This window comes from Symphalangus syndactylus, chromosome 23 (assembly GCF_028878055.3).
Source record: "Symphalangus syndactylus isolate Jambi chromosome 23, NHGRI_mSymSyn1-v2.1_pri, whole genome shotgun sequence".
In the NCBI taxonomy this organism is placed as follows: domain Eukaryota; kingdom Metazoa; phylum Chordata; class Mammalia; order Primates; family Hylobatidae; genus Symphalangus; species Symphalangus syndactylus.
The window spans coordinates 23,445,906-23,472,282 of NC_072445.2; the positions used below are offsets into that span (position 1 = coordinate 23,445,906).

A 26,377-nucleotide genomic window follows, 5' to 3' on the forward strand; every position below is an offset into this window, starting at 1 on the left:
GCTTGGCTTAGAGGTGAAGGCTGTAGAAGCAGGACTTGGCCTGAACCTCAGCTCCAAAACCTACTAGCTCACTGTACTTCATTGCTCATCTGCAAAATGCAGATAACATTAATGAGTAGCACATACAAGTGTGACAAGGATGAAGTAAGTTAATACAAATAAAGTATTTAAAACAGCACTTGACACATACATAGGGATTTATTTTTATTATTATTTATTTCACTATCCTGGTTGCGAGATTATTCTGGGCACTATCATCTAACTCTCAAGAATTGTGCAGATCTCAGGACTATGAATGGCCTTCTTCTTCACTACTGTTGGAGCCAGAGTGTGTTTCCTGGTCAGGAAAAGTTTTAATTGAATCAAACTCTACATGATGTGTTATGTCTCTGGCAAGACAATTTCATAATAGTGATATCGTTTAGAAGACAAAGAAACAGATTTTCAAATATTGTCCCACTTGTCCTAATTTCAATACAATCTTTCTTCAGCTTTTATTCTTTTATAGCAGTTACATTCATCCTGTGCTGTTGCTTAGCCAGATTTTTACATTTAGGTTTAATCGCTTGACTATTTGAAGGTCCCTCTTCATCAGTCGCTTAATCACGGCATTGCGTTTCTTCTGACTGCTTCCCAATTTGTCTACATTGTTTTTCAAATGAGATGTCTATAAATAAATGGGATTCTGGAAGTAGAATTTGTCTATCATTAGAGAGGAAAATACCATCTTCCTGATCCATAGCCTGATAACTTTATATCTGCACCTCCAAATAATTTTGGCATTTTCACACTCAATATTATGTGTCTAAATGATTGCGGTATCATCCTATAAACTGTGCACCTTCCTGCTGCAGTTTGACAATATAGCTTTCTGCATTTTGTTCTTCTTCTTAACTATCTACTTGCCAAATTTGCAAGTTTGCTTTTTCTCCAAATGGGAGCTCATTTTGTCATTTTCAGCTCCTACTTAAAGTGACATCTGATGGAGAAAGTAATAAATTGCTCTTAATACTTTAGTAGGTTACCTCCTTGCATCAGGATAAGCTATCCAGAGCTTAGAAGAAACAGATTTTGCACATATATATATTTTTCTTTTTTTCCTAAAACAAACTGGTACCACGTTTTAGAAAATGACTCAACTTTTAAAAATGCATGTTGCAAATCTGGTCCAATTATAGAAGTAGGTGGCTCATACCATTCACTCACCAGTTTGTTTTACCAGGTACACAGTTTGATAAGCATCCACAGGATGACTGATTCATATTTTGTACTAGAGGAATCACTTGCCTTAGATAACTATGGACATCTTGTTATATCCCACTCCCAAATCTGTCAACCATCTAATGACAGCCATAGCACAAGATGATATTTTTCTTGTTTACAAGTAACAAGGCCCATAAGTAGTGATAGCTATTTTTTTCTAAGTGTTTATATGGTAAGGGGGCAAGCTATAGCATATATCCATCTTCTGGGGAAATCATAAAATGTTACACCATGTTCATTTTCCATATTTCTAATCAGTAAGATTGTATATACATGGTCGCTATACTGATGATATACTTCTGAGAAAAAAACGCTTAGGGAAAGTCAAACCCTGATGGATTTGTGTCTCATAATACAATCCAAATGTTCCAGAAAACACTTTCATTATGCATCAAGCTTAATTCCCACGATCTGAAAGCCAATATCCTGTCAATTCAAGTTTTTCAACACTTTTTTAAGAACGAGAAAAAAGGTTTAGAATGGGCCAACAACTGCAGCCCATTTCTCAATCCCACCACTATGAGCATATTGTGTCACTAATTGTGTGGGCTTTGCATCCTTTTGACAGTGATGCAATAATACAGCTAGGGGCATGGAGGCATCATAAGGGACTGAGAACTCACTTCAAAATGATCTTCACCATTTATTTCAATCAGAAAATTGTTTTCATGAAAGCCGAGATGAGACTGCTATTTATGGTCCAGTGTTTCTGTGCAGAAACTGATTATAAAACCCATTGAATGGGATGATAATTTGCCCTATGTACAACCAGAGGAGTCCCTTTCCTCCACATTGCCACACAAAGACCATTATTCTAGTCACTCTAAGAAGAAGAAATCAGGCTGACCCAAATATAGAAACATTTAAGTTCATGGAGACTTCTTTTATATTTAAGTTACTTTTAAAGAGAACAAGCAGTTTCATGACTTCTAGAGTTAACTGTAGGCTCACTTGCTTCCTCATCTTTTTGTCTTCCTGGATCTCTGAAATCTAATTTTCCCTTCTCCTAAATCCTTCCTTCTCTCCTTTGTAATAATGTTTATGTTTCATGTGGCTGGTCTGCTACTCTGTCCCCTTAGTCCGCCTGGGGAGAAAACCGTGCCTATCTTCACACACACATGCGCGCACGCACACACACGCACACCTATTTAAGATGCAGGAAATACGTAATAAGAAACTTTTAAAGCAAGCCCAGAAGAAAATATAATTTCAAATAAGAATCACCTTAAGATTGAATTTTGAGAGGATGTTGAAATACACATGCAATGAAACTGGAAATAGTAAGTGAAAAGCCAGACACACAAAGGATATTTGGGGGTTACATAAATGAAAATTATGACAATACAAGTAAATATGGATAAGAACTATAATTAATGGAACATCTATGCCCATGAAAAAAGATAAAGAAAGATGGTCTTTTTTTACTCATTCCTGGAGAAAAAGACTTAACTAAAGCTATTAACTCTCAATTGCAGGAAACATTTCTCTATGCCTTCTTCCAACAATTGGAAGAACTTCCTCAGCTAATGCTGTGTAGTAAATTTCTCATTATGCCTTGCATTGAAACATTGTCAACATTAGTGTCTCTGACCTTCTATTTATAATCCAGTAGTTTCTAGGTAAGTTTGTGATCAAATGCATGAGGGGTAAGAGTGAGGAATAACATTAAGTTCCCAGTATTGCTATAGCCCTTACAATTTCTGGCACAGAGCAAGCATGTTATACATATTTGTCAAAAAGATAAATAAATGAATATATATATATATGAATATATATATACACACACATACATATATACATATATATGTATATATACACATACATACATATATACATATATATACACATACATACACATATGAATTCAAATACTTAGCAATTCAGACAAAACTCTCCAAATGTCAAGAATCCAGATGCTGTTGACCCTGAGCTGCATGTTCATCTTTTAAGTGAAGGACAAATAAAGCACTCACAGGTGTAACAGAGACCATAGCATCAATTATCAGTCCATCACTTTCAGTACTTGATGCTCCTAGTTATCCATCCATGTCCTAGTGACTGACATTTAGTCATAGACAGGTTTTTAAGAATAGGTTATGGACTCATGATTTTATATGTACTTTCAAACTAGCATTCATTATTATTTTCGGAAGTCTTTAGTCGTCAATAATGTATTGTGTTTTGCCCCATGGGTTTAGATTATCTTTGCTCAATTTACCGATGTCATCTTTTTAAACTACTCTTTCATTCTCTTTTGACTGATCATCACATTCCCAGATAAAAGAATTCAAATCACCTTTCTTGATAACCAAGTGAACATAAAGCCTAAGAAAAAGAGTCAGATGTTTTTACATAAGCCTAGTTCCCTACTGACCACTTCGCAGGCAGTACAAACACACATCCATCTCCAGATGTTTTCCCTTACTTTTTCTCCACCTGGAGTGCCTTCACTCTTCTCTCTATCTAGTTTCTACATAGCCACCAATGTCCATATTTATAAGCACAACTTTAAGCTGCATTGCCTGTCTATCTATTTGACACATAGCGGATATATTGTTATATCAGCCATTTATATTTTCATATAATTGTGAGTGCAATTTGTTCAAATGCTATGTTTTATATAAATTGTAGCTTACAATATTGATCATGGTTCACTATGAAATTGTCACTCAAATGTTTTTGATCAACTGATGAATTCCTGATAATGTTATATCTTCCATGATGCCAGTTCTTTATAAAATATAACAATCAATTATTTCATTGCTGGAACTTATTCAGGTTAATGTGCCTAGAGGTTTAATTACTATAATCTGAACTTCTACTTCTAGACAACTCAGGATGATTTTCAGCTGCAAGTATTACAAAGCCCAGTGACTAATGACTTAAATTTTTGTTTCTTCTTTCACATAACAGAAAATCTGGAATAGGTGTCTGCTGGATTTAATTCACTAGTTAATTGTACAGGACTGGAATTTTCTAAAATTATCTTGGTCATTCTGTAACAGATATGAGACAGCTGCTAAAGCTATGGGCATCAAGTTCATGTTCAAGGGAAGAAGAAGAGAAGAAAGGAAAGATAGAGCCAGTAATTCATTCAGTCCTTTATAAAATAACCCGATGCTTTCCAAGAAGCACTTGGGGCTCCTGGCATGCTTCTGTAAGAAAGGTGAGCAAATGAGACTGAGGCTGGTAATATATTGGGTTAACTAACAGCATCTGCCACAAACTCTCTCATGAATATGCTGTGTATCTCACCTTCTTGGATCATAAACTAGGCATAAGACTAACAACAAATTATGCAAGAGGAGGCTGAGGTTGTCTTTAGTATAAAAATAAAAGAGAATCCCATTTATTATCTGCAAAACTTAAGGAATTAAATATTAGATAAATGAAATATAAGGTAATAAACAGGGAATGGGAGTACAAGTAAACATTTGTTGAGCATATATTAATTGCAAAGAAAAGAAAAGGAAGTCTAATGTTTATTATTAGCCTATTTTATTTTGATCTTAATGTAATTCATGCCCCATGAAGCAGTGAAATATCACAGAAGAGTAGCCAAATAATTTCCTGCTCATGCTCCCGGAAAGTATTGAGCTGTTTCTATGCATAATGGAAAAAGGAGAGTTATTTTAGAGAACAGTTTGAAGTGCTTAGGAAACAAAATCCTAAATCATTTAAATTTGAGCTTTAGATGCCTTTCATAGAGAAGTAGTTACTCTTTGAACAAATACTAATTGTATTAACAAACTTTGAATGCTTATATTGTAAATATATATTTGTAACTAGTTAAATAAGTTTTGTAAAATATTTCCTTTTAAAATTATTTTAGAAATACCAAGACTGTAGAATGAATTTGTGACAATTTTGACAAAGGCTACACTGAAGTTTATATTTGTATTACTTTGCCATATTATTAAAAATAAGTGCTTGTATAAGTTTAAACCTCATGAAGAAACTAATAATTCTTAGTCATAATTGCCTAGATCTGCATATAGAAGAGTGACTGTAAATAATTACATCATTTCCAGACATTTATTATACTTTCTTCTATGTTGGTGCATCTTGCTAACTGTATATAAGAATCTATTATTTAAAAATAAAATTAAAAATTACAATTCAAATATTTTGTTAATTCAGATATCATTTCCTTAAATTCTAATTGAATAAAGACAAAATTTCACTATAGTAGATTAATTTGACAAGTTTCTTATTTTAGATAAATAATTACGATAAAGATGCAATTTTGTGCCTCTAAAGTGAATAGTCCTATTCTTCATTAAATGAGAAATTAACCTTTTTCTATAGTAAAAGGGCTATAAGAATTTTAATAACTTACTTTTGATGCTTTAAAAAATAATATTTTCTCTTTTGCTCACATTTAAAATGTCTAATATTAACCTATGTATGAATAGAGGCTTATTATTTGCAGCCAAAATTTAAATTTTTATTTTATTTTATAGTTTTAGATAAAACACTAGGTGGCACTGTTGTCACAATGAAAAACTGCAGTCATCCACTTCATACTCGAAATAAGAACCTTCTTTTAAAGCTCTTAAGACTTCGCTATTGCTTCCACTTTTCCAGTTTGATTAAAATATATATGTAATAAACATAAAACAGAGAAATTAAAATTCATTGTCAACATATGCTATTCACTAAGAGTTGTGAAATATAACTTTTTAAGAAAGTGTTCTCTAAATTCTAGAGTTTAAAAAAATTTTTGCATAAAGAAGTACCTATTATAAACAAATATTCTATTTTCTTTGTTCGAAATCTTAATTTCTTTATTTAATGTAGCCATATTATATTAAAATAGTTTTAAAAATTCTCTCTGAAAAAGACTGCCTGAAGTTTGATGGGATGCTTAACAATCAAAGATAAAATATTTTTTAATAATTGAACAAATAATTCTAGAAGATATTCTTATTCTGTAGTCAAAGGCAGAAAATGATAGACCTCAAAAATATCAGTTCATGTGTTTGTGTGGAAGCAGGAAAATACTTATACAAGAAAAAGGAGAAAAATCATCAGTGAAAGGAAGAATAGTTAATCTTAAAAAGAGATTGGAAAGTGTCAGTTAAAGGTTTGAGAAAGAGAAGTGGACATAGAATGTGATTCTTACAGAACCAATAGGCTACCTTCCATGAGGTCTACCAAATATCAAAGTGAAGATATGCTTCTCTCTGCTTAATCTGAGTTTGGGTTTTGTACGTGCGGAGGTGAAGAGGAAGGTTTGCTAAATGCTCCCAACACTGAAAACACCTGCTGATAGGAGTCAATATATTTCAGCCTTTTGCCCAAGGCTGCAGTTTAGTTTGGTGGGAATGAATACAGATCCTGAGCTAATGTGCCTGTATTTGAATTCCAGCACACTGGGCAATTTATTAAATTTCTACATCTTGATTTTCTTATCTGGCAATTAGGGTAATGATATTCTTTTGAGTTGACTTGGGAACAATGTTAGAAAATTCATGTAATGCACAAAGCCTCACACATTGATGGGCTTTAGTTGGAGTGGTGGTGGTGGCTGTACAGATTGTGAGTATTAACACAGTCCTGGAACTGTACAGGTGGTGCCATTTCCCAGCTGACACGCTGCCTGCAGACATCAGCAGTTTGATCCAAAAGGCTGTGTGTTATGCAGGGATTGGGCCTGGGGTTCAGGGGCATCAAGAACTTTGGTTCGCTTGTTCACCTTTGCTTCCATAGAGCACATCCACTAACTGCGGAACCTTCAGAAAATTATATAATCTCTTTGATTCTCAATGTTCTCACCTGTAAAATAGAAATTAAAATAGTGAACCTTCCCTCGAAAGAGGTTTTATGAGAACAACTATATATACTTAGTACTGTAATAAATGTGCAAGAAGAGCTGAATTTATATTAGTTATTGCGGTTACTGCTACAACGTCTACTATTACTGCCATAGATGATCCACTTGTGACTGCTCAGTCTATGAGAGTTTTTCTACCTTTTAATTCTTTTTAACTTGGAAAAGCATTTAAAGACTTCAATAATATGCTTCTATGCAGACCTCTCCACTAATTCTGAAAGAAAAAGAATTACCAATAGCAAATGCAAAAGAATCATAAAAGAGCACAGATTTAAAATGTAGGAATATTGTGATTTGCAAATCAGAATATAACACTAATTTGCTGACCCCACTATGTGAACAGCAAATGCTATATTTTGACCAAGTTAAAAAACTTTTTCTTTCTAAATCACTTGTTTTGAAGACAATTGAAAGATAATCTAAATTGTATTTTATAACTTAAAGGCCCATGTTATTTTATTAACTATGCCTAACTCTAAATCATTTTCTTCATTATATTAAAAATTGCATGATGATAAAGACTGGTTTCACACTCTCAGCATTGATCTCAACACCTGAACATAGTAGGCACTGAATAGCCTTTCTTAAGAAAGAGCAAATGAATGAATAAAAAAGAATATATTCAAACATTCTGTCAATTGAATCATAATGTAACAGCTTTTTAAAAGCTCTTTCTGGCATTTGAGATCAAAATTACTTCTTATATCTTATCTGGCAGTGCTATAACCTGTGGACCTTCAAATGTTGACATTCTGAGAGTGTGTAAATGGATTACAGAAAAGCCAGCCAGATTCATACTTATTTGTGCTACTCCACCATTCCCCAATAGACCCCAGAAGGTCTTACTCTTTCGACCTTCAGGACTAGCTAAATAATACCAAATAGTCCCAAATGAATTAGAAGCATCGGGGCAATTTAATACACGAGGTCATGTATTTTATCTCTTACTATTAACATCTGCTGTTCTAATTTGCATATTTAAATTAAATGTTTCATCCTATTTATTATTCTAGCAGGGATTTATTTTCATACATTTTGAATTTAAATAAATAACAGTTATTATAAAAGTTTTAATACTTTCCCTTAGATGAGCAGGCTGGGAGTGCTATGCGAGATGTGAAATTTAAGAACACTAATGAGTGCCTTTGAGTGAGCTCTCCAGTGCTGCAGGCACTGTGCTGACCTCCTGATATTCATGCAATGCTTAAGATACCCTGAAAGCCAGATGTTACAGATGTTACTACAAATGAGAAAACTGAGTATCAAGGAGGTTAAGTAATTTCTCCATGGTCACATGGCTAATAATCTGGGAGCTGGAATTTAAATCTGAACACCTCTAACTTCAAAACCTATACTTTTCTCACAATTTCATTGTCACTAGAGGTGTTTGCTAAAAGTAACAGTTTCTCTATAGAAGGACAATTAAAGTAACTAAGATTATATGTATTTGATATGCCAGCTTTGGATGGCACACCTAATTTAGTAAGCAAAAAGCAATTTCTGGGAGGATGTATGTGACTTATGTAACCTACCTAAGGAAAACAGTAACTCATCTATACAAAAGTCATAAGAGAGGATTAACACTAATGAGCAGTGCCAGTTCATTTAATACATATTCATTAAACATCTACTATATGTCAGGCACTGTGTGAGAGATCTGCAGAAATGAAAGCAAACACACGTGAAACAGGTTTCAGTGAGTGAGAGCTTACAAGTGAATGAGAATCCATGGACCTGTAAACTTGTGAAAACGAGGCTGGCAGGTGCCTTTTTCACTGCAAGAATGAACATGTGGGTCTTGGTACTTCACGTGAACAAGAATGGGAAATAACTAAACCTATTGAAATAAAGGCTTGAACAATCAGATGAGAATGAAATAATTCCACCAGAGGAAAAAATTAATCAAAGTGAATGAGATAGGTTAGATTATTTTGACTCTGGTTCCCACAGCATGTGTCTAAGCAGCCTGAATGTTTTCCTCCGTATATTCTCTATTCTACTCCATCTTTTCTCAGCTTCATCGGTCAGGAAAGTAAGTGGTTGTTGTATCAATATATTTCTTATATTAAGACCATCTGCCAGCTCAATTACTCGAATCCATTCTCACAGTATGGAATTTCTCGGAGGAGTAATTCTATTGTAACACTGCAGAAATTATATAAATGTCCTATGAGACCAAAATCTTAGAAATACTCAGAATGACAATCGTTTATATCGTAAAGAGATCCGAAATGTACTGTTGGTTTTTTTTTTGTTGTGTTTTTTTTCCCTAGACTTCAGAATCTTGTTTTGATTTTGACATCTTAAACTACATTTTGTGCTTTTGTTTATTCAATTTAATTTTGATGACATAATAAATACACATTGTCAAAATGATAAAGACACAACAATGTATAGAACATTTAAAGGCGGTATTATTTAATGAAATAAGTAGTGGCAGAAGCCAAGAAAAAATCTATTTCTGTCTCCTTTATCTCTGTGACCATTACCTCTATAAACCTAAGTTTCCTCATCCCCAACAGGACAGAATTAATTGCAGGAGTTGTAGCTGAGATGTTACTGTCAGGGAAGGCTTTTTTTCCTCAATTATTGACCTACCTGATGCTTTTCCTCCATGTACAATTTTTTTTAATTCAAAGTAGACTGTTAAAAAATGAGAATACATTTAACACTAATTGTGTGACTTAATACCAAGATAGAAAATAAACTGTAAGAAATATAGTTTTATGCATAAAAGTGTATGCTTGGTAGAAATTCTCATTTAAAATAATGGATGATGTAGAAAATAACCATTTTTATCCAGAAAAGAAAATATGCCCAAAATATAGTATCAGAGATTTAATTTAAAGACACCAAATTATTAATGCATATATGAAACCCTGGTAAATATACTGTTGGAAGCTATGAAACTCTTTTATCTCAAAGTCTTTAGAATTGTTCTCGTTCAAATAACTATTGGATCAATTCAGACCTGTTTCAGAAAGCATATTTCTTTTGTTCTTTTTCAAGAAAATGCAATCTTCACATTTAAGTCAAGTGGTAATATCCTTTAAAAAATTTGTGGTTTAGCAAAAAAATGAGTTTAATAAATATCTGAGTTCAGCAATTCTATACTGCATATTGCAGGTTTTGGCTAGGAAATAAGTATATGCCCCGATTTTTAGGAGTAGGTTTCAGTGCAGTCCTGTGGGGAAATAGGGATAAAAAGCAGGTGACCTCTGGTGCTCTCTCCCATAGCTGAAAGTCTGTTAGTTTACATTCATTAGGCTGTTGATGTGTTCAAAGTACTCTAACTGATTATATGCTTCTTTTCTCCTGGGATGGTGTTCTCTCTGGGCAAAGGTGAAAAACAATTAAATACATGGACATGAATTTTTTTTATAAACTGTGATAAAATATATAAATATAAGGGATTGCTATTGTTTTAGTAATAGGTATCAATATAAAAATTATGAAAAGTCTGCCACTTGTGGATATAGCTTTAAGTGCAAGGGGCCCACTCTATTCATAATTACCTAGAAATGAAAAGAACATTTCAGACACCTAGAGTAGACTAGTTCTGTAGACAGCCAGTCTTGAATGAGTTTAAGATTCCAGTATTCCCAGATTTATTTACCAAATGCTGTGCTTTTGAAACCATCATTATTATGATTTTTAATGGGTTAGTTCAAGAAAACTTTCCTAAGCGATAGCACAGGAAGAAAATGCTTGTGTTTATAAAGTACCATGGGCTTTACAAACAAGGCAGGACAATTGTTCCAGGAATTCTGGCCACTCCTGGCCTCTGCAACTACCCCAGAAGATTTAGGTGAATATTCGTCCAACTTGTAACCCACTAGGAGCACACGGGTGTGTTAGTCAACAAAGTAAATCATTGGGAGAATATAAAAAACTGATCATTATCTTTCTTTTCATCATCAGGGATGCATTGCCATTTTAAACACTATCATTAAAGAAGAGTGAGTAGGAACAAACAAAACTTTTGATGACAGCTGAAAATCATATACAAGGGCACTGGAACAGGCAACCTTCATGTATATGATGAGTTCTAAAATGCATGTGCTTCATTTGTATGGATGTACTCGTTAACATAGATTTTAGGGGTGTGTGTGTGTACGTAGGCATTGGAATTTCAAAATGAGGGAAAAGAATCCCAATAAATGAGACCTCTATTTTCTTTTGTTTTGGCCCAGCCCTGGTTTCTGTACCCACCTCTAACATGATCAAAGGTTCTCCAGCACCATATAAAGACAACATAATCATGCCTGAAGCTGAGTCTGAGCAGAGTTTTAAAGCTGATGAGTAAAGCATAGACCATTCTAGAAAAAGTTAAATAAAATAAAAGAAGTATTATGTGGCAGAAATGGCTGGAGCTTGGACACTTATAAACAAGGGCATTGAGAATGTCATGAGAAGGAGGACGGCAACTGAGATTAGATGGCTCCTCCCTCTGGCTCTCCTCACCATTAGCCAGAAACTTTTAAGTAGGCATGAGACTTATTCATGGCAGACCTTAGTCTCGATATTCATTAGTGATAGCACTAAGGGTTACTGAAGACACCTTTATAAACCTACATTACTTTCAAGGATCCCACAGAGGATTGCAGACATTTTAGAAAATGCTAAAATAACAATAGGATAAATGCAGAATTCTGAAGACAATATACAGCATCTTCACATTTCAAGAGGCCTTTGACAACAGAAGTTTTTAAGATCTTGGTAAAAGACAGATTTTTTTCGCCTAGGCCTGCTGTGCTGCAAATTTTTTCAGTCTATTGAAATTTACTGCTCTTTTCACCTAAAATCACTGTAAATGTTGTGACATGTCTAAAAATGTGTCTGCTTCTCTCCTGTTTCTTCTAGCCTCAAACTTTTTTTTTTTATAATTTGACCATGCACTTACAAAGAGTGTATTACTATTTTTCTCACTAGGGTCTGTTATTTATTTTTCATATGAGAAATAGCTTTTTACTTGGCTTGAGTGAAATGCCATAGATGGAGATAATCTGATCTGTAGATGAAATGCTTTGGTATGTTACTGAGGTTTTAAAAAAATAAAAAAACCTACCTAAATAAATAAACTTACTTGAATCAAACAAATTTGGGTAAATAAAAAAGTATAAGCCAAGTAGCATTTTAATTACTATTGTAATGCTAAAGTAACCATATAATATTCATGAGGCTGGTTCAATCTCAGTTTATCATTATTAACTCTCCATAAGTAATACTGTTTCTTTCAATATTACTCATGCAGGAATAACAACTATAAACCGAGATTGCCCAGACAAACTGTGAGATACAGTCACCTTATTCATAGTCTTTATCTTTCTCTGCTCTTAGCTGTGTGATCTGGGCAAGTTGCTTAACCGTGATGTGAGTTAACCAGTGATTTAGAATGTGAGCTCTGGTGCTGGACTTAAACCTTGGTTTCACCATTTAATGGTGGTGTGAGCAAAGGCTTCCAGGTAGAGTTGGGTAGACAGTGAGTTTACAAAGAATAAAGCAAAAGAAATTGATACTAATAAGAAGTGACTTATTCTGCCTGGGTTTCACCCCCATTAAACACTGAATATAATTATGGACAATGTTCCTGGAGTTGAATTTCAGGAGACAATAGGCCACTGATTTTTCTCCTAAAACCGCTTCACCCTCAGAAGTAAGAAAGGACTAAAGATGTTGATGAGGTAATAAAGTATACATCAGTCCCCTCAACATCATACCTACTTTCCCAACCATTTTACTCCTATCTTCACTTCATCCAGGCTAAGCTCTTGGGGAAATAAAAACTATGATATACTTTTGAAACTCAAAGAAATGTCTATATAATTCCCTTTTAATATCATAAGAATATACTATTTATTAATCTTTAAAAATTCATCATAGTGTTGAAAGCCAGGCAAAGTTTTCTTCTATCATCCAGTCCTAAAAATTATTTCATTTCTGTAGAGCAATAGTGACCATGTAAATTTGCTTTTGATGGAAACACTTCATTATTTTAAATTGTGTGCTGGGAGAAAAAAAAGTTTGAAAGTTCTTCTCCTAAAAAAATGGACTTATACAACAGAGACATTAGAAGAAAGAAAATATAAATCAATTTTTGTCTTCTAGTTAGGTCCAAGTTTTCCAATAAGGGGTTACATTTTCTGAGTTTTCTCTCTTTTCACTAATGTGACAAGAAACCTTAGCCTTGCTTGTACATATCAGAAAAATAAGTTCTTGGATTACATGCGGGCCTGGCTTAAAGCAGTCATTCAATCAAAAGGAAATGTTGCCTTTAAGTTTTAGTGCTTTGTTATGTTCTGTAAGAAGCCATAACCCACTTCAATAGATAAAAAGGAAGCAAATGGAGACATTGCATGAGTGTGTGTATACGTGTGTGTGTCCATGTCTGTGTGACCCAAAGCAGCTTTCCTCTCCTACATTGTGAGCAGAGACCAAGGAGTTGATACAGGTTATTTATGCAAAAATCTCCCAGTCACACCAAACTATTGAGTTTAATGAGGCCAGTTCACAACCTAAAAAAGGGATTTAGTTTTTCAAATAGCCCATGTGAGGAAGTTATATAGTAAAAGGAGGAAATAACAATCCAAAAGGTGATTAGATGAGGAAAAAAATCACTTTCGAATATTTTTCTCCCCCTAAACATCCACCTGTAGACGTAGTTTAAAAGGCTAATTGCTTGCAGACATTTAAAGTTCAGATTTCTGACACAAAACTCAGTGGCCAATGTGTGATATGTTAAACTTCAGAGGGAAATCCGAATTAGGCTTTGCAGAGGATTAAAGAAATGTCTCATGCTCCAATATGAGTGAATTCATGCCTTAATAAATTATCTAATGAGTTTTCAACATGCAACAAAGTTAAATATAGTAATAGGAATAGTAAGTGAAAAATCTTTTTATGGTATTTGGTTATAGGACATTGAAGCAATAACTTCTTGACTAGATATACTCATAAAGGGCAATACAAAATATAAGCCCAGTAACTCAAAATAGTGTCTGTTAATTTAAATACATCATATATATTTATTCAAATGTTCTAGATGATCATATATTAAAATAAATAAATAGGGCACAGTATTGCTCAGCTTCTCAAGTCAGATTCACAGAATGGGACTATCTTTTAAGATACAAGTATTCTGTTTTATAAGACCCTAGAAAATACAGTCAATTATACTTTTATTCAAATACGAGAAGAAAAGGACAAACCTAAGTCATAAATGGGTTAAATGGGCTACCTAAGTGATCAAACACTTAGTTTGAATCCCAGTTCTGCTTTTTTCTAACTGTAAAACTTTGGGGAAGTTGTCTAACTTTGTTGAACCTTAGCTTTTCTCTACATAACTTGTCAACTTCTTATAAAATTAAATTACAATTATTAATAGATTTATTGACCTAGAAAATCATTTTTTACATCATCTAGCCCAACAGTTCATTTTATAGAGGATAGGTCTAAGGTCCACAGATTTAACTAATTTTCCCCAGGTCACACATAGCATTATCCACAGCGCTGGTGTGCAGCCTGTGTTTTCTGCATCACCATACATTGTGCTTTCTACTACAGCATTCTGTCTTGTGATACTTTAATAATTAGAACTCTACGTTCAGTTTCTGAGACATACATGTAAAAACTTACCTAATATTTGGTTTTTAAAATATGTTTTCTATCAATACATTTCCACAATTTGAGGTGCTAACCACACTAAACGGAAGATCCCAAATGTAACTAAAACTGTAGCTAACTTTAGTTGTATTCCTTAGTTACTGCAATCTGATAATATATCACAGAAATAATATCAGTGGTTTCCATTTTGTCTAAACTAATGAGTAATTTTCTGAACTACAGAATTTAGTAAGTATAATTACATAGTGTCTTCTCATAAACTTTAATATAAAAATGTCAATTTATTATATGATAAAATTCCATGTTATTTTCCTTTTTATTAAGATACTAGCCTTAAAAAGTCAATGATATAACAGATTCCATTGAAATAAAAGATGTTCACAACACAGGAGCAAGTTGTTCAGTTTCCATGTAGTTGAGCGGTTTTAGCATTTGGAGGTATACCTAATGTTAAATGACGAGTTACTGGGTGCAGCACACCAACATGGCACATGTATACATATGTAACTAACCTGCACATTGTGCACATGTACCCTAAAACTTAAAGTCAGTTTCAATGCTCTAAAAATCCTTTCTGCTCTACCTATTCACCCCTTCCTTCCCCCAACTCCTGTAAACCATTGATCTTCTTACTGTCTCCATCAATTTGCCTTTTCTAGAACGTCACATATTTGGAATCATACAGTTTATAGCCTTGCAGACTGACTTCTTTCACTTGATAGTAGGCATTTACATTTCCTCCATGTCTTTTGTTTTGTTTTGTTTTTTGTTTTCGAGATAGGGTCTCTCTCTGTCACCCAGGCTGGAGTGCAGTGGTGTGATCATAGTTCATTGTAGCTTCAACTTTCTGGGTTAAATCAATCCACCCACCTCAGCTTCCCAAGTTGCTGGGACTACAGGCTTGTGTCACCATGCCTGGTACTGTTTTTCATCTTTTCGGACTTTTTTTGTACTTTTTATAAAGTCAGAGTTTTGCCATGTTGCCTAGGCTGATCTCAAACTCCTGGGCTCAAGTGATTTGCCCCCTTTGGCTTCCCAAAGCGCTGGAATCACAGGCATGAACCACTATGCCCGGGCCTTCTCCATGTCTTTTCATGGCTTGATAGTTCATTTCTTTGTAGTGCTAAATATATTCCATTGTCTGGAAGTACCACAATTTATGCATTAACCTACTGATGGACATCTTGATGGTTTACAAGTTTTGGCAATTATGAATAAAGCTGCTATAAATTTGTGTGCTGGTTTGTGTGTGGGCACAGGTTTTCCACACCTCTGAGTAAATACCAAGGAGCATGATTACTGGACCATATGGTAAGAATATGTGTAGTTTTATAGGAAAGCACCAAACTGTCTTCCAAAGTGGCTGTACCACTTTACATTCCCACCAGCAATGAATGAGAGTTTCTGTTGCTCCACATTCTAACCAGCAGCTGGTGTTGGTGTTCTAGATTTTGGCCATTCTAATCACTGTGTAGTGACATCTCATTATTCTTTTAAATAAACAGTTTTGATAAGTAATTTAGAAATAAAGACAAGTTTGGGAGTTTAAGATATCAACATCTTGAAAAATTCTTTATAAAACATTTATATGTATTTATATAATTGGAGCTTGAACTGCTACTGGCCAAAATACAGAACAGGCATTTTTATAGAGCTACCCATAATATTCTATATGTGAAAAACAATACTTCTTCTTTTATTTTTTTTTAGAATGAGCAGATGTCTTTCAAAAAGGAACATTAAGAAAATGCATGTTTGATGTCATGAAATTTGATTTCATAGAGCATCAGAAAAGCACAGGTAAATCCTCACAATTTATCTGTCTTTTAGATGTTATTTGATTTTGTTTAACTAAATACCCAAAAACCAAAATTAATCCTAATTATATAAATTCATACCATCTCCATCATCCAACTTTTCATTTCTGTAAGATTTATTTTATCTGTAAAACAGTATCAAATTAACTACATTTCTCATTTCACTCTCCAAATTCCTATGACGTATAAGTATACAAGACATACCACTAAAACTATGCACGAGTTTACACTTTGTCCTTGTTTGTTTTCTAATTTACTCATTAAATATATACATATGTTTTCCCCATAGTGAACTTTGAAATAGTTCAATGGCCATATCTCGTACTTTCTTTGTATCTTCTTTAGAAAATAGCACAGTAGGAACCTTATAAATGCTTGCTGGATTTTGGAGTTAAATGTAATCATCAAATGATTTTTCAAATTAGTCATTCTGAAACCTGTTGTGAGGAAAAAATATATAAACAAATTTACATAAAGTTACAAATTACAGTTAGTAGCTTAATATATTAGCCTTTCCAAAGTTTACTAGGCAGAAGCAAGCCTTTAGGTAAAGGAAGAGCACTATAATGATTAGGCTGTAAAGAGGAAGTTGAAGCCAGTGAACACACCCTTTGACTCATTGCTACAGTGTGACTGCCTCCACAACCCATAGCCTGAACCAGTGGTTCTTTTACTTTAGTGTGTATCAGCATCCCCGGAAGGTGTATTAAAACACGGATCACTGGATCTCACCCGCAGAGTTTTTGATTCAGGTCTCAGGTGATGCTAACGCTGCTGGTCAGTCAGTGGGCCAGTTTAAGAATCATTGGCATACACTGGTCACTGGGTCAAATAATAGCATGATAGTTAATGTGACATTAGCATTACAAATATCATAGTATATTAATAGCATAGTATAAGCATTGTAATAGTAATGGCATTAGCATATTAGCGTATATGGATCACAGATATGATATTAGAACCTAGGATCTGGATGTGTCAGGATCAGATCTGTAAGACTGTAAGAAGCTGGCTGGTGGCCACAGAACCTATAAAGTATCCCCAGTTAAATGGAACATAGGGGCAAAGCATCAAGTCAGAGAACAGTATGAGATCAGAAGTGAAGGTGTACATAGCAGTGGAAAATAGAACAGTTGTACCAACACTGGATAATGCATACAAACTGATTCAATAGAAATACCACTGGGACATGATGCTATGACCTGAGTTATTAAAGCACAGAAGGTGAGGCGGCAACGTGCCCACGTGGTGGGGATATAAAAACCCATTATACAAAAGCCACTTGTTCCAGAACCCTATATCTCCAGTTGCAATCTCTTTTCTTGCTCTCTTGATCTAATAAGCCCTCACTCACTATGGAACTCCAAGTTTGCACTTCCCGTATGAATTCTATTACTATATGTTATCACCACCTTCAGACCTCAATTATTAACCCTTCCAAACTTTAGCAAGTCAAACTCTAAATCAGGCACCCAGAGAGTGTAAGGATATGTCTTCTTCCCTCTGCTTGAAAGGGAAGTCAAGCAATGATTCTCTTTAAGGTCTCTAAGGTGGCAAGCCATAAGAAATAATGAAAGGGAATATCTACCCATGACACTGAATGATCTGTAAAAACTGACCCCTACACACACACACACACACACACACACTCTACACCCAGGGCTCCAAAAAAAAAAAAAAAGCCATTATTAACTTTATGGGGAAGTGAGAATATAATCCAGAATAAAGTGCTAATAATGGATTAGGGAGATAAAACACTTTTCCAGAGAGACCCAAGATTAGCTACATGCTTGGAGAGGCTTGAGTGCTCTGAGTTTCTTGGAATATTAAATGTTTTCCATACTTTACCTTTAATTTCACAATATTCTTCAAAGATAATTTTTTACCACCACTTCACAGATGAGACTTAGAGGAGACTTGCTCTAGGTCTTTAAGTAATGACAAAGCTGGAATTAAACAATATAAATCTGGTTTCCTTAAAGAATTGTCCATGATTATTTGAAAGAGAGATCAAGTATGTAACTGAAATTCATAATTACTATTATCATTCAGATTTTTCTGGAGGTAGAAGAATCATAATGCCCCAGAAATTCTATTTTCTAAGGCAATTTTCAATAGTAAGAAATACTGCACAAGCATTGCTTAAGATATTGTTACATGCTTCACAAAACTAGCAAGGGGTTTGTGTTTGTGTGTGTGTGTGTGTGTTTGATTTTAAGGTTATGAAAACCAAGACATTAAACACTTAGAAGAGACATTCAAGTAGCAGATGAAGTATTCAAACCCAGGTCTATATGACTCTAGAGAAAAGTATTTTATCCACCCTACTCTTGGACATTTTATAGGTTTATCCATAGGTATCCCTAGAGCTCAGAGTCCAGCAGAAATAATTTACTCCATGAGGACCAATGAATGTATCTTGTGCCAGAATTGCACTCTAGTGAGTCATCTTAAATTGTAACTGTGGTATCTGACATGCTAAAGGGTTTATTGTCCCCCTTCTACCAATTAATATGAATACTTTTCATTCTCTATAAAGTCCTTTACAGTTTTTCATGTGCCTGCAAGCCCACATCCCCATCTGAAGGAAACTGCCCACCCACAGGCCCTACCCTTTGCTCAGCTGATTGAATGAGTGATGTGCATCAGACTCAAGAGTCGCCAATCCATAAGCTTTGCAGTAACCCCCTACATTGGATTCTGACAAGCCAGGCCAATCACATTTCTTATTTAAAAATGCACTACAGAACCAAGAAAAGATGCAAGATAGCAACGAGGACAGAGAGAGAACACCATATGAAGTGCTGACATGGCATAGGCCTAAGGTCAGAGCCCTAGACTCCATTTGTAGATAGTTTGTAGAGGGACAAACTATCTAGAATGAAACTCTCACCAGGGAATTACATGATTGAACACTCTAGGTATAAAAGATTGCACATTTTATGTTCTCCATTGCATGCTTTCAAAGCACTCAATGATATTCTTGCCATATTTAAAAGGATGTGAGTTTCAAAAGCCACATGGATGCTAAGTGTGGCTTCCGCGTGTTTTCTCCACTGGCATCCTTTAAGAATTTCTGTTAAATTAATACAGAAATTAATGGTAACAAGCACATAGAGTTATTAATAATATTTACATTTAAGTGATGAAAACTTTCTAAAAGTAGGAAAAAACTATTTATGTTTCCAATGTCTTATAATTTGTAATTTTTAAGTATTACATATATTTTAAATAATATGTATTAATGCACTTGCTTTGCCAGTCTCTGATTCTCTACACAAATTCAAGGTTAAAACTCACAGTGCTGGTTTACTCCCAATTGTAGCACAGAGGAAAGCCATAGACTCTGGAGTCAGTCCTGGGTTCGAATCATGATGCTAATACTTACTAGATATACGATGGCTGATGAAGAACATACACTCTGGGCAATATTTCACTCCTCTGTGTAAGATGAGCTATGTTAATGCATACTTTGCCTGTTATCGTTGTCTGGGTTAAAGGAGATAAACCAGAAAGCACTCTGAGTACAGAGTGCCTGGTCTGCCATAGTACTATGAATAGTATAATGCTGTTTTGGTAACCTCATGTTTTATGATAAAATATTACTCCTATATATATAAAACCTTGGGCTTAAACATCATTTTAATTATATATAGGCTCTGATTTTAGCTGTTATGAAAAAAGCAGGTCTTACATATGCTTAAGACATCAGCTGTCATACTTCTTCCTATATTCGGTGATTTATAAATCTGATGTATAGTTAGAGTGAACATCAGTTAATAAACTCTTAGTATTTTCCTAGAGTGATATAGCAATGACCTTCAGAAGCCAGTTTTAGAAATTTAGTGTATTGTCAGAAATCTGATCAAAAGTTAACAAATTTAAATTTTCTGCTATTGATTCTGGTTTCGGTCTCTTAAAACCTATTATTTTTGTCCTCTTTAAGAACTCTGATCTGACTTACAGAACTTTACATTTTCATAACTTTCTCAAGAGTTCCCTATTCTTATAAAAAGAATGTGAGGTAAAATATATTTACACCCCACTTGGAAACTGCAAGTATGAGCGTCCAGTCTCATGTTCCCCAAACACAGCCAGGGCAAGCTGCTCTCACAACACTGTTAATGTTTCATTACCAAGCCAGATGTGGGTTACAGCAGCATTCTCTTTGACAGTTCAAATGGTACATTGCTTGAGAAAGTGCTTAATTCAGAACTACAAGTGGACACAACTATCCAGACCTCTTCAGCACCCTTATTATCGGTTTCATATTTTTTGCTGGTATTTCCCCCTTTTTTAATAGGTGAGGCCGCTGACAACTGAATTAGCACACTCTCCTTAGTATGCCAGTGGCTCATGACAATAGCCTGAGGGGGAAGATATAGATAACTGAGAAGTTTTCTCAGTGTTGTGATATATTTTTTCATATGGTTAATAAGGCAATTGAAATGACATTCTGTCACAGTGGTATAAGGCAGTAAGCTTGTGATTTCCCGTATGCTACCAGTAGGAGGAGATGCATTTTGTTCAGAAAAAAAAAAAAAAAAAAAGAAGAAGAAGAAAAAGAAAAAGAAAAAGAAGAAATAAGATTAAAGATGTGGCAGTCTGCAAACTTGAATGTCTTTTAGTGTAATTAGACATCAGCAGCACCTAATACTAAAGAGAGGACAAGTCTGCGGCTGCTCTGGTGATGAAAACATTAAGTAGTAATAAATAAAACAAAAATTTGAAAAAAAAAGTAGTTTATCAAACAGCAATTATAAGGCACAAAGCTAAAAATATGTAACATATCCTCCTTAAACAATGTTATAATTTTTTTTTTTGCTCTCCGTAAGTGGGATTTTGTAGGCAGAACTATTTTCACATCTTCCTTTGCCCTCAATCTTCTTACTTTTATAAGCTCCCATCAGCTATTAAAATGTATCCACATTACACATTATACAGGTGTGCGTGTGTGTGTGTGTGTGTGTGTGTGTGTTAAATGCTATGAACTAAGTTGTAGTTGACTAGTTGGGGTATTACATTTTTGAGACATTTAATTTAACATACATTGATAGTAATTTTGGTGTTTCCATTTCTATTTTGGAGTCAACATTTTTTCTTCTTTGTCCTTCATACTCTTATTAGCCATTAAAATCTTGCAAGCTTTTTATATATTATAGATAAAACCACATCTTTGAGAAGCATACTTTTCAGTATGGGTCAGTCCAAATTCCAGAAGATAAGAACTCTCAACTGTGGTTAGAAAAATGTTTCCACTAGGTCTCATGATAAAGACTCAGGATATAATGTGAAGATTATATTATCAAGTATTAGTATCAGATAAATTTTTTAGTAACATGCTACTATATACTAACATAAATTAACATAGTATCAAATTTGCTACTTTGTTTAAAAATTTCTATTGGAAAATGTTGAGCAGAAGTGAACTATTCATAGTTACTTATGTAAGCAGCTACCTAATGGAAGGAGGGTTTGGCAGGCTTTGTTACCCACACATGTTTAACTTTAGGCTTCTTGATCTACTCATCTTTACCAAGTATTTTGCCTGATGAGTCTCTTCCAAACCTATGAAAATAGACATTTGTCATCTGCTGCTAATACGTCACATGTACATCACCTTTGAAGTTTAATATTCTATGAGACAGACATCATTCTTTTTCAAAAGAATAGTATTTTTCCCCATGTTGGGGAGAAACTCAAAACTCAGGGAACAGAGATATAGCTCATAACGTTTATGTAACTTTTTAAACAACTTCATGATTTTCAGCTTGACTCTAAAATTTAGTTTTGTATCATCTTCACGCCAAAGAGAGAAAACTAGACACTATGAGGCAGGGTGAGTTATCCAGCATAACAGAGATAATGGTAATAATTTACAACTAAATTACATTGACATCCCAACTCTGCTCACTTTTCATTGGCTCACCATCTGTCCCTAAATAGTCAGAGAAAAGGGACGCTTCCTATGTCTAACCAATTTGACCTCTTATTCCCACTTCCCATTTTTCAATTTTATTGATTTGTCCCCAGGATATAACACGGCAGAGATGTCCTTGACCATTAAGCTAAGCAAGCTAGAGAGTCTTTCTGATTTCTATAAGTAGTGTATTAATGTGATCTAGAGAAACTTGAGCCTGGGTGAAGCCATTAGACTCACCCCCGGCACAAGAAAAGGCAGAATCATCTGCAGTTAGATTTTTGGAAGCTTTGAGGGCTGTTCAAATGATGAAGTCAAAATAGTTCTTCATGAATGCCGACATTTTGTGGGGACCTCAAACAATAATCACTTTAGGAAATGAGTAAAAAAAGGATAAAATTTTAAAGTAGTGAATAGTTCACTGATTATGTGAACTCAAATATTTATTACTGCCCAGTAGAAATAATTGGCATTTGTCCTAATTCCATGGAATTCCCATGAGTGACAAACAGACCTGCTAGAACAAGGGGACTAGATTCTTACCTTGGCTCTAAGAAAGGGTGTCCAGGTAAGGCAGTAATATTTTGGAAAAGTCCTAAATATCAGATTCAAGGAGCTTAGCAAGAGCAGGTGCCAAATTGAAGGTCAGCAGTTCTGCTGTAATCATGAGTTTGGGAGGAATAGCTTGAACTGGTATTTTAAGTCCCTGGATTTTTTTTTTTTTTGACAGCTTACTCAATAGGGAGACAGTTTCCAAGGGCTTTTAGCTGCATGACCCAAGATATGCATTTGCTCAGCTACATGGTTCAGGAGAGAGGAGATGGCAGGAGGCACAGGGATGATAACTAAGGGTCCCTCGTATGCCTCTCAAATGGAGTCATTCTGCTTGCTTATAAACCTACTGAAAGAGGAGTTTGTAGTACAGGAAACACATGCCTCAGATGACTCAGATATCTGGTAACATGATACATATCATCACAAAAGCAGGCTGGGAAAAATAATGCCGAAGTTAATAACTTTCAAAAGATAGAGAAAAATCATGTTCTTCCAATAAAATTAAATCATATGATCCAGGCAGAATATATTTACTCTGTCGAATTGGGCTTGTTTACAGGTAACTTATGAAGAAACTGCCTATAAACTTCACCTTTGGTAAACTGAACTAGAATAAATTTCAATTGTCTATCATTTTGCTGCCACTGTTAGGACCAGAATCCCCTACCCACACTTCAGGGCCAGTGAAACATAAATAAAAAGAGAGCTATCATTAGCTCTCTTAAAATATTTTAGCTTCAGAGGTACATATGCAGGTTTGTTATGTAGGTAAATTCAAGCCATGGGGTTTGTTTTACAGATTATTTTGTCACCTAGATACTAGGCCTAGTACCCAATAGCTTTCTAAGGCACGGAGTTTTCTACAAACCAAGAGCCAGGACTGCTTTCACATTAGGGAGGCCTGGAGTTCCACGAAGGAGAGGATGGCAGGTACCAAATATTGGAAATAAGATGAGCTGACGTAGATCACAGGAACTGAACAAAAAACGGAAAAAGTGACAGTCACGTTCCATCATTTTGAAAAGAACAGCTATGACCTCTGACAGAGTCCAACATGCTTTTCTGAGAGTTTGGACAGTACCTAGGTGAGTTGTCACTTCCCAGTTGCCAGTCTGAGGAGGTACTGACAATACCATTGTGGTGTTCTCAGTTAAAGGAATACAAACAGGCAAACAACGCTCCTAGCGCGAGATTCTTCAAGATAATTTGCCATCACTTTTCTCCCTCCCAGGACAGCAATAGACATTAGTTTAAGAACAGCATGTAGTATTCCTTACTACAGTCAAATGTATTTATTTATGGATTCTTCTGCGTGAGTAAAGTAGAGATGAGGGCAGTTTTCTATTTCTCTTACATAGTTTAGTTTCTGTGAAGGTCATGCAGACCTTGCTCATGTCTAGCAACTTGGTACATGTCTGGATGAGCATATGTGTGGGGCTTGAGAAGGAGAAGGCAGGATATTAGGTTTCATAACATCTATTAACTGTGACAACCCCTTCAAAAGGGAGGAGATTCCAGGTTACATGTAAGTGTAGTCCAAGCATTTCGTGTCACTGGAAAATTGCTTCAACTCATTCCTATGACACAGTAACACCCAGCAATAGTAGCTGCCTTGGTAGTTAATGAAATAATCTCCATTTTATATAAAGTGAATGAGTTACCACAGAAACTTAGCAACATTGTACACAAAACCAAGGATAAAATAAATATCATCTGAAGAAACTGATGAGCAGAAAATAGTTGTATGTTCTGTGCATATTCAAGTACCATTAGGTACTTGATCAATTAGGACATATTTTTAATAAAATACTTAATATATATTTTTAAATACACATTAATTTGTTTAACTAACAAATATAATCTGAACAGCAGAAGAACACTCTGGTAATTTCATGAGATGAAGTTATAAAACTACTAATGAAATTTGAATGTATATTTAACTTGTATTTAATAAATATTACTAAATTGATTAGTTTTTTCATGGCCTCTGAATGAATCAGAATATCCCATTTAATGCTTTCTCTCATCTTTTTATATGTTGAGTGACTATAAAGGAAGCCTTTGTGACTGCTTTTTAGTACACTGATAATGCTCACCTGTTGCTCTCAAATTCCACTCCTAACCTCCATCCCCACTGATAGGATTTGGCTGTGTTTCCACCTAAATCTCATCTTGAATTGTAGCTCCCATAATTTCCACCTGTTGCGGGAGGGACCCGGTGGGAGGTAATTGAATCATGGGGGTGGGTCTTTCCCCTGCTGTTCTCATGAAAGTGAATAAGTCCCACAAAATCTGATGGTTTTATAAAAGTCAGTTCCCCTATACAAGCTCTCCTTGCCTGCCGCCATATAAGACATGACTTTGCTTCTCCTTCACCCACCATCGTGACTGTGAGGCTTCCCCAGCCCTGTGGAACGGTGAGTCCATTAAACCTCTTTTTCTTTATAAATTACCAAGTCTAAGGTATGTCTTTATTAGCAGCATGAGAACAAACTAATACACTCATTCACCCCACCATGCCACTTAGCTGCACTGTGCTAGTACTTAGTTAATTAACAGAATAGCTATTTTCAACAAACATTTTATTATGGCCACCACCACTTATTCCAAATATTCTAACGTTAACCTTTTCACCAGCTTATGAGGGTCAGAGTTTTGCTTTTAATGAATTCTATACATAAGCATGAACCAACCTTCAATGCGAAGGTGGAAAATCTAAACCTAAAGGAATGAGATGTGGAAGGAGAAGGGGAGCTCTCAGGAGATTGAGAGCAGAGGGAAATTGCTCTGGATGGGATTACTTAGCAAGGGCTTATCTACCCTCCATTCCAGAGGCCATCTGTAAAGGGGCAAGTCTCAGAGACTTGTTCATTTTCTGTTTTCTTGGGAAACTCTGAACTGAACATCACGGAAGTTTGTCATGGTCTTAAGATCCTGCAGACCTGATTTCTGAAAATTGCCAATCCATTTTCTTCTTCTAAGAAGGATGCCTGAGGAAGTTATTTTCACTCTTAAGGTTTTCTTGAAACAAGGAGAATTAGTTAGCTGTTAAAAACACAATCATTAAGTGTTCCACTGTTGTGTAGAGTACATAACCTAAGGATAGAACAAATCTTGCCCTCAAGGATCTTACAATCTCTCTCAAAACACTGGCTGTGCATTAGCATTTTTATAGTGCAATCATTCTGCGATGTTGTTAGAAATGCTTTATTTAAATGGGCACAACACTCATATTTTATTCTAATGAAGACTCATTGGCACTATGGATTAGCATTTGCCAGTGGGAAAGTGGCTATTAACCTTGATATATGTGAATGCACCCACATATAGGAGCCATGTCTCTAAATAGAGGATATTTTCTAA

At 35.0% G+C, this 26,377-nt stretch overlaps 1 long non-coding RNA gene across 1 annotated transcript in view; it reads left to right on the forward strand.

The window, feature by feature from the left end:
* Positions 1–26,377, forward strand: part of LOC134735790 (uncharacterized) — a 64,464-nt gene that overhangs the window by 5,757 nt on the left and 32,330 nt on the right. Inside the window, exon 2 of the long non-coding RNA XR_010119274.1 lies at positions 16,433–16,522. This is a non-coding gene — a long non-coding RNA (uncharacterized lncRNA). The remainder of the gene's footprint in view (positions 1–16,432; positions 16,523–26,377) is intronic.